The sequence below is a fragment of the Peromyscus leucopus genome, chromosome 12 (assembly GCF_004664715.2).
Source record: "Peromyscus leucopus breed LL Stock chromosome 12, UCI_PerLeu_2.1, whole genome shotgun sequence".
NCBI classification, from domain to species: Eukaryota; Metazoa; Chordata; class Mammalia; order Rodentia; family Cricetidae; genus Peromyscus; species Peromyscus leucopus.
This window is the reverse complement of record NC_051073.1, coordinates 50,791,853-50,801,139: the sequence shown is the minus strand read 5'-3', so window position 1 is coordinate 50,801,139 and position 9,287 is coordinate 50,791,853.

Genomic DNA, 9,287 nt, shown 5'->3' with positions numbered 1-9,287 from the left:
TGCTAGAGAGGCCCACAGAAATCCACAAAGATGCACCCACAATAGACTGCTGGCAATGGTCGAGAGACAGCCTGAACTGACCTACTCTGGTGATAGGATGGCCAAAAACCCTAATTGTCATGCTAGAAACCCCATCCAATGACTGAGGGAACTAGATGCAGAGATCCATAGCTAGGCCCCAGGTGGAGCTCCGGGAGTCCAACTGGTGAGAAAGAGGAGGGTTTATATGAGCGAGAATTGTTGAGGTCAAGGTATGATAAAGCACAGGGACAAATAGCCAAACGAATGGAAACACATGAACTATGAACCAATGGCTTAGAGGCCCCCAACTGGATCAGGCCCTCTGCATAGGTGAGACAGTTGATTGGCTTGGTCTGTTTGGGAGGCATCCTGGCAGTGGGACAGGGTCCTGTGCTCAGTGCATGAGTTGGCTGTTTGAAACCTGGAGATTAAGCAGGGAAGCATGGCTCAGCCTGGAAGGAGGGGACTGGACATGACTGGACTGAGTCTACCAGGTTGATCTCAATACTCGGGGGAATCTTTGCACTGGAAGAGATGGGAATGGGGGGTGGGGTGGGGGATGGTAGGGGGAGAACAAGGGAATCCGTGGCTGATATGTAGAATTAAATTATATTGTAAAATAAAATTAAATTTTAAAAAAGATAAAAAAGAAAGAAATTTGATAACATATATGACAATACATTGCCTATCAGAAAGAAGCATACATTTGGCAGCAGTTTTAGAATGTGAAGCTCAAAGATTTCCTAATTCCTCTTTCTGTGATACTTTTTTAACTGGACACTGTTTCAAAATATTTAGTTTTGCATCTACCCAGGTGTGTGTGTGTGTGTGTGTGTGTGTGTGTGTGTGTGTGTGTGTGTGTGTGTATTCAGCATTATATCTAAGAATTGCATGGATGCACAAAAGGATAAAGACATTTTGAAAAGGGACTCATCTCCTTACCACTCAGTAGATGCTCATAATGTAGAAAAGTACCGAGACAGCAAAAATAGAGCCCACAATCTGAAAGCACACAGGTAGTTAGATGCGAGTATGCATACAGCTACTGAGGATAAAGCAGGATTCAAAACATTAAACAAGAACGTGGTCAATACGACGGGCATTCAGAGAAAGAGATTTTAACTTAGGATTCTGGTAGCAAGATAATTCTGATAGTGATCCAATAGTGTTGCCTCAGTTAAAACTGTTGTGTAGGTTTTCTATAAGACACACTAGTCTCTAAGGGAGCATAGGATAGGACACAGCAAGAAACATAAATTGAGTTTATCCCTTGAAATGGAAATGAGAAAGACAAACTAGATGTAGGCAGGAAATGATAATATTTAGAACAGTTGGGTTCATGTTGCCACAAGAGACACTTACTATGAGGAATGTAGACTCCATTGCTGACTCATTAAATATGACTCTATTCAATGGAATTTGTGATAAAGTTCTTTTGTGATGGGCAGTAAATAGTTTAAATTATGCAAGCAGTACAGTCTTCAGTTAGTAGAGTCTTCCACAGTGGCTCAAACCCAGGCATTCCCAATTCAGAAATGAAAAGGCACAGAGAGAGCCCCTAAATGACCAGGCAGCATGACTACAGGCAACCAGAGATCCCATCTCAAACCATAAGTACAAGCTACCTGGAAATGGACAAGTCTATGAACTCTCAAAACCTGCTTTCTGGTCACCCATGCCTTCTGTCAAGGCCACGCCTCCAAATGATTCCATAATATTCACCTATCAATGCCATCGAGAGGGGACCGAGTGTTTATATAATTGACCTATTGGGGGGGCACTTTTCCTGTTTAAAGCACTACATTGAGGCAAGATTATTACCTCTCTTATACATCCTAGACATATAATCAAAGGGAATGGTGTTGCCCACTGTGGTCTAGACCCGTCTACATCAATTAACAATCAAGATAACACTACACAGACATTCCCATGGGTCAATGTGATGAGTCAATTTCTCAGCAGAGGCTCTCCCTCAGATGACTACTCTCAGATGCATCAAGAGGACAAACTTAGCTAGAACATCAACTCTCATAGCAAAATTTGTAAACTCTTGTAGGCATTGCAGAGTTACTCAAATTTCAATGCAGAAGTGTGTCATCTTTAGTTATAAATACCTCCTGGTTTCTCCCCAAGCCTCTGGCTAACACCATTCTTGTTGACTTCTTCCTGTGGAGATTGTAATGTAATAGTCCCGCCCAGACTTTGTAGCACAGCAGAGTGTGTGGAGAAGAGTGGGTAACCATGTGCCAATATTGGGAAGGCCTTATTATGAGAATAAAGCACAAGAGAAAATTGTGAATTTGGAAGATGTATAAACTGCTTTTCTCATTTCTGTGACAGCACATGATGGAAGCAACTGAAGGAAGGAAGGTGTTACATGAACTCACAGTTCTAGGGCACACTCAGTCCATTATGGTGAAGAAGCAATGGCAGCAGGAACATGGGCCTCTGGTCACAAGGCATCTACAGGGAGGAAGCAAACAGAGGTAAAGGTTAGTGTTCAGTTAACTTTCTCCTTTTTATTCGTTTTTGGGGTCTAGTCCATGGAATGGTTCCACCCCATTCATGATGAGTCTCCTTATCTCAAGGAACCCAATGTAGAAATCAACAATTACCTATCAGAGAAGATGAGCTAATTTGATTTCAGATCTTCAGCTGTAATGAGGTCTGAGCTATCTGGGACACAGGCAACACCCAGGAGTTGAGCAATTAATCCATGTTTTACTCAGAGAACCAGCCATCAGAGAAGGCAGTGGATTCAAACTCTAAAGATGACTTCCAATTATTCTTTAGGCAGATGGTGTGGGGAAGGGAAACAGGCTGCCAATCATTTCAATTTTGGTCTTTCCCCTCTGGTCAGGTGGTCAGTCTTGTCACTGAGATTTATGTTGTGGTGCTGTTTACTGTTTTCTTGCTGTATCAGGGAAAATTCTACTGTCCATCTTCATCATCTCTGTGCAGCAGGAGGTGGGTTCACAAGCACCAGGACCTGTCAGACTTTCCTCTCAAGCTTCCTAGGTTGCAGGGTAACTCAAACAAACCATTAGCAATGTGTTGTATAGAAGCCTACAGAATAAAATACAAATGTGCTTCTATAATAGAGACTATAAGGGACCCCTATCCATCTTACTGTGAGTCAGACAACCTGTGAGTTAGACAGGTGGCAGTTTACAGATCCTCCTATGAGAAACCCTATAGAAAATAAAAGAAAGAAAGGAGGAAGAAGGAGAAGGAAAAGAAAATAAGAAAAATAAAACTGGGTCTACACTGGATGGTCTTCCAGAGGACCTGGGTTTGATTCCCAACACAAAAGTGGATAATCACACCCTTCTGTAACTCCAGTTCCAAGAGAATAATTGCCTCTTTGGCATCCTTGTGTACCGGGCCCTCATGTGGCACACAACATACATGCGGGCAAAACATCCATGCACATAAAATAAGAATTTTAAGACATTGAAAACACAACATACATGTATACTCTGATATGTTTTTTGTGATCACTGAGGAATGTGCCCAGCATTCAGTTAGGCAGTATGACTGCAGACTTGCTATAGTAAACTGCTATAGAGCCATCCAGAGACAGGAACACTACTCAATTGACAGTAGCTTTTTGAAGAAGAATAGAAAAGAAATCTCTCTCAAATCTTGTCTCCCCTTCTGTCTTCCAGAGTATGCTGAGATACAATTCCATATCCCATCCTCCATTTCATGCCAGAGGCAGTGATAGTTTATATATAAAACCTCAAGTACATAAAGTGTAGGCATTGGCCTGCTCAATTGTCCATTGAGATGAAGCCTCTTACATATTATCACCACCAGGTGGCACCCGAAGCACAAGTTTGACAATGGATGGTACACCACCCAGTTTGTGCTGATAAGGTGTGGCAGTTGAACCTGTGGCTTCTGGATCCCAGCTGTGACAAACCTCCCTGAAGTCATTCTGTGCAGGATATGAAGATTTTGGCAGAATTCACATTGGTTCCAGGCCCTGTGGAGTAAGGGCTATTATGGTTGGAAAGACTAAAAGGAAGTCCTTAGAATTGCCTATGCCAAGGAAAATAATTATCAAAACAGTATCACATCTATCCCTAGAGTAAATGCAGAAATTATTGCCTCCATTAAGAACTTAAAAGACTTGGGGGAGGGGGGAGGGGGGTGGTTCCCACCACTTCTCCCTTTAACTCTTCTATCTGCAAATGTAGGAAACAGATGGATTGTGGAGAATGACAGCTGACTATCTAAAACTCAAATCAGGCAGTGACTTTGATTGCAGCTGCTGTATAAGATATGGTGGCCTTACCTGAGCAGATTAACACATCCTCTAATACATGATATGCTGGATATGTATTATGTCAACTTGACACAAGCTAAAAATCAGAAGGGCACCTCAATTAAAAAACTGTCTCCGTAAGATCTGGTTGTAGGCAAGCCTGTAGACATTTTCTTAATTATTGATTGATGGGGGAAGGCACTGCCCATTGTAGGTTGGACTGGTGGTCCTAGATTGTATAGGAAAGGAGGCTGAAGAGTCATGATGAAACAGCTAGTTAACAGCACTCCAAGGCCTCTGCATTAGCTCCTGCCTCCAGTTTCCGACCCTGTTTGAGTTCCTTTATTGACATCCTATGATGATAACAGCCACATAAAAATGTAAGCCAAAACCCCTTTCTTTTGGTCTTCATGTTTGATCACAGCAACAGAAACCCTAAGACACATAGTGTGCAGATATTGATCTAGCAAATGCCTTTGGGGAGGGGGCATGTATTCATAAGGACCACCAGAAGGAATTGGCTTTCAATTGGCAAGGCCAGCAGTATAGCTTCACAGTTTTACCTCAAAGAGCTATTCTCCAGCCCTGTGCCATAACATAGTCAAATGGGCTTTGGATTCTGTATCTCTTCTACAAAATATCACATTGTGGCACAATATTGATGACATTATGCTGATTGGATCAAGTGAGCAGGAGGTAACAACCATTTTGAACTAACTTATTGGTAACATGTATGCACATAAGAGGATGAGGAATAGATCCAACCAAAACTGAAGTACATTCTACCTCAGGGAAATTCTGAGGAGTCCAGTGGTGTAGTGAATGCATGCATATTCCTTTGCCTGTACATATGTCTGTGTACTGTGTCAATTCTTGGTCTCTGGAGAGACCAAAAAAGGCCATTGGATCTTTTGGGAGTTAAACATAGTTGTGAGCCTCCTTGTGGGTGCTGGCAATTGCACCTGGGTCCTCTGAAAGAGTAAAAAGTACTCTTAACTGCTGGGCCATCACTCCAGCCCCAGCAAATTACTGTTTCAAACTACTGAAGTAAACTGAATCCAACTTGTGTGTAATGCAAGTTTCCAGCTTGGTGTATTATTTTAAAGGCTTTTTTAAGTTAAAGGAGTCTTTTATAAGGCTTATAGGTCACAAGTGCACCATTTGAATTGTTGTAGAATAAAATATACTTATTTGACCAGAACCTCGATTGTTTTCCCTGTTTGGTAACATTTTTCTCATTTTTATTGTTTAAACCAATTTTTTAATTTATATAAATTTTGATCTATTCTTCCCCTCTCCCAAGTCCTTCCAGATTCTCATCCCTTCTACCCACCCAACTTTAAGTTCTTTCTCAAAAAATAAAACACAACCCCAATACAACAACAACATTACCAAAGCCATTAGAACAACAGCTAAAAAGAAAAAAAGAAATAACCAACAAACTATAGGCAAATCAAAATATACAAAAAAAATAAAAACCAGTGGAGTCCATTATAGGCTTGTCAACCACTCTTGAACATGAATCCTATACTAGAGTGGTGGGTATACCCAGTTTAACTCTACTGGAGAGAACTAATTTTCACAGTTCCATTGTTAATCTTTACCCTAGTGGTTAGGTTTCCCTTCATTCGTTCATATTCACTTTTTCAAAATCTAATGAAATAAAACAAATATTATTACATCAAACTTGGACAAGAAAAGGAAAAGAGGGCAAGAGAAGGCAGAAAATCAGAGACCCAGAAATTCTCTCACTCAGGACTCCCATAATACATGTGCAAAGGACCTGGTGCAGACCCAGGGAGACCCTGCACATGCTGCCTCAGCCATGTGTCTTCTATGAGCTTTGCTCATATTCATTTAAAAGGCCTTGTTTTCTTGGTGTCCTCCATCCCTTCTGGCTCTTCCACTCTTTCTGCCTCCTCTTCTGAGGGTCCCCTGAGCTTTGAGGGGAGTGATTTGATGGAGACATTCCATTGAGGGCTGAGTGTTCAAAGGTCTCTCACTGGCCAAATAATGTCTGTTTATGAGTCTTTATATTTGTTCCAATCTTGCAGGAAGCAGCTCCTCTGATGATGGCTGAGCAAGGCACTGATCTATGAGAATAGCAGAATATCATTAGGAGTCATTTTATAACTACATCTTTTTTCCTTTTTCAGACTAGTAGTATATGGTTTTCCCCTAGGTCCCTCGGCTATCTAGACTCAGGTTCTTGGTCACCCAAGCAGTATCTGCTATGGGTTTCATCTCATGGAGTGGGACTTAAGTCAAATCAGTTATTGGTTGGTTACTCCCAAAAAGCTTTGTGCCAGCATTGACATTGAATAACTTGCAAGCAATAAAACATTGTAGATAAAGGGTTTATGACTAGCTTAGTGTATAAGTTTCTCTTTTGGTAGAGTACAGAATACCTTATTGTACCAAAAATGTTAGAACATCAGGCTCAAGTCTCTATAGTGGGGAATACTATTGAACTCAATGGCACAGGAAAAGACTACATGAACAGAACACCATAAACACAGACCGCAAGATCAACAATTAATAGGTGAGGCCTCATGAAACTTTGAAACTTCTTCACAGCAAATGATACCTTCATTCATACAAAGTGGCAACCTACAGAATCGGAAGTGTTGTTGGTTTGCTTTTTGCAACTGACACAGCCATATATGATGGGAACAGTAAAACTCATAAAGCCAGCACAGTCACTTGACAAAGATCCAGCAGTGCTGAGTCACATGATGGCCACTGTGCCACCTTTGGTTTTATTTCCACCTGTTGCATACTTGGGGGACCTTTATTATTTGTTCAATTTGGAGATATTGGATTGATGGAACATTTCTTATGAATTATTATGCCTTCTTCCAGGTGTACTGCTTCTAAGCTTCCCCAGGGACCTTATCTACTTGAAGGTCTTCCTTACACCTTGAAGGTTGTGACACACATAAAGAAGCCAAAGGTGTCTTTATGAAACTATGAGATATTCTCGAAACTTCCATCCCTGTACTTACTCAGGAATAAGAAAATCAAAACAAAGAAAACTTTAAAAGGTCAACAAGATTCGGTGGGCAGGAGGAATTGGCCACAGGTCAGATTGCAAGCATGTTTCTACTATACACTCAGGTAATTACATGGCATATACAGGGAAAAAGTTAGATTAGCTGAAGTTAACTCTGCTCTACACAGACATTTATTGATAAACAAAGAATGGAGTAGAAAGATTATTTCAAAAATGATGTGTCAGGACCTCCTTTTCTTAGAAAAATTAGCACATGCAGAGCCACTGTGGTGTCCTATGACCAAGGGACAACAGAATGCCAGGATTAGACATATAAACAAATTATATAAATAAATAATTTATAACAATTGTATTATGCCAGAATTTAAATGATAACTGCAGCAGCTTTTGTCTGAGACTTTTCTTGGGCACTCAGACCTAAAAGCTTGGGACATGGCAATATGCCCAGACTGGCTTGAAGATTTTGTTTTGGTGTAGCATTCATGAAGCAACCAAAGCTACTAGCCTGAGAACAGGCTGTCATAAGTCTCTTGATTTTTAAAAATTGGGTTGTGGGGTTAATGAGTAAAAATAACTCTGTTTATTAATGATGTCAAAACTTGAGAGAAAATAATTGGAAATGATAATTCTGCTCTCTCTAAATTTATTAATGATGATTGAAAGATGAACAAGAGGAAGTGAAACACATATCCAAAAACAAAAATGTTACAATCTTTGTGTTGGAACAACATGAATCTATCCATGCTTATTGAGTTCTGTATAAATAAAAAAGCACTTTGATTGCTAGTCAGTCAGACTACAAGATTATCACCACTACCATGGCTTGACTCACCTCCTTCCCTCACCCACTCTTATACCCTCTGCTGGGACCTGTCCACCAATGGGGATAGTTGACATCCAAATGCACATTAGATAGAGTATTAATATCCAAAATTTATTTTAAAAAAACCTAAATATCAAAAACCAAATAATCCAATTAAAAAATTCTCTAAACAGAATTCTCAATAGAGGAAACTTAAATGTCTGAGAAACACTTACAGAAGAGTTCAACATTTGTCATCACAGAAATGCAAATCCAAACTACTTTGAAATTCCATCTTACACCTGTCAGAATGGCAAGATCAATAACAAAAGTGACAGCTCATGCTGGCAAGGATGTGGAACAAGAGGAACACTCTCCATTGCTGGTCAGATTGCAAACTACTGTGGAAATCAGTGTGAAGGCTGCTCAATAAGATTGGATTTGTTCTATCTCGAGATTCAGCTATACCCCTCTTAGGCATACACTCAAAGGATGCTTTGTCTTATCACAAAGACACTTGTTCAAACATGTTGAATATTGCTCGATTCATAATAGCCAGAAATTGGAAAGAATCTAGATGTCTCTCTAAAGAATATTAGAAAAAGAAAATGTGGTACATTTACATGATAGAATATTACTTAGCCTTTTAAAAAAAATGACATCATGAAATTTTTAGGCAAATGCATGGAATTAGAAAAAAAAATCATCCTCAGTGAGGTAATTCAGACCCAGAAAGACAAATATGGTATGCATTAACTTTTTTGTGGATATTGGCTGTTAAGACAATGATAACCATGCTCCAGTCCACAGAGCCACGGAGCATAGGTACAGAGTGAAGGACTGGAGAACAGATAGATGTCATTAAGAAAGGAAAACAGAATATAAAATTATTGAGGAATGGAGGGGCTGGAATGGGAAAATAAATTGGGAATGGGAAAGGGGAGGAGGGGGAATACAAGGAGAGACAGATAAAATTGAGGGACATTTAAGGGGTAGATGGAAAACTAACACAGTAGGAACATCCTAAAATATATATGTATATGAAGGCGATCTATATGGAATCACCAAATAACAGGGGAGACAGAGTCCAAGCTGCTTGTCTCTTGTCACCCAATGAAGCTTCTACTACTTCATTGGGTGGCTCCTAATTGAAGTGTTGGCCAATGGGAATCTCTTAAAAA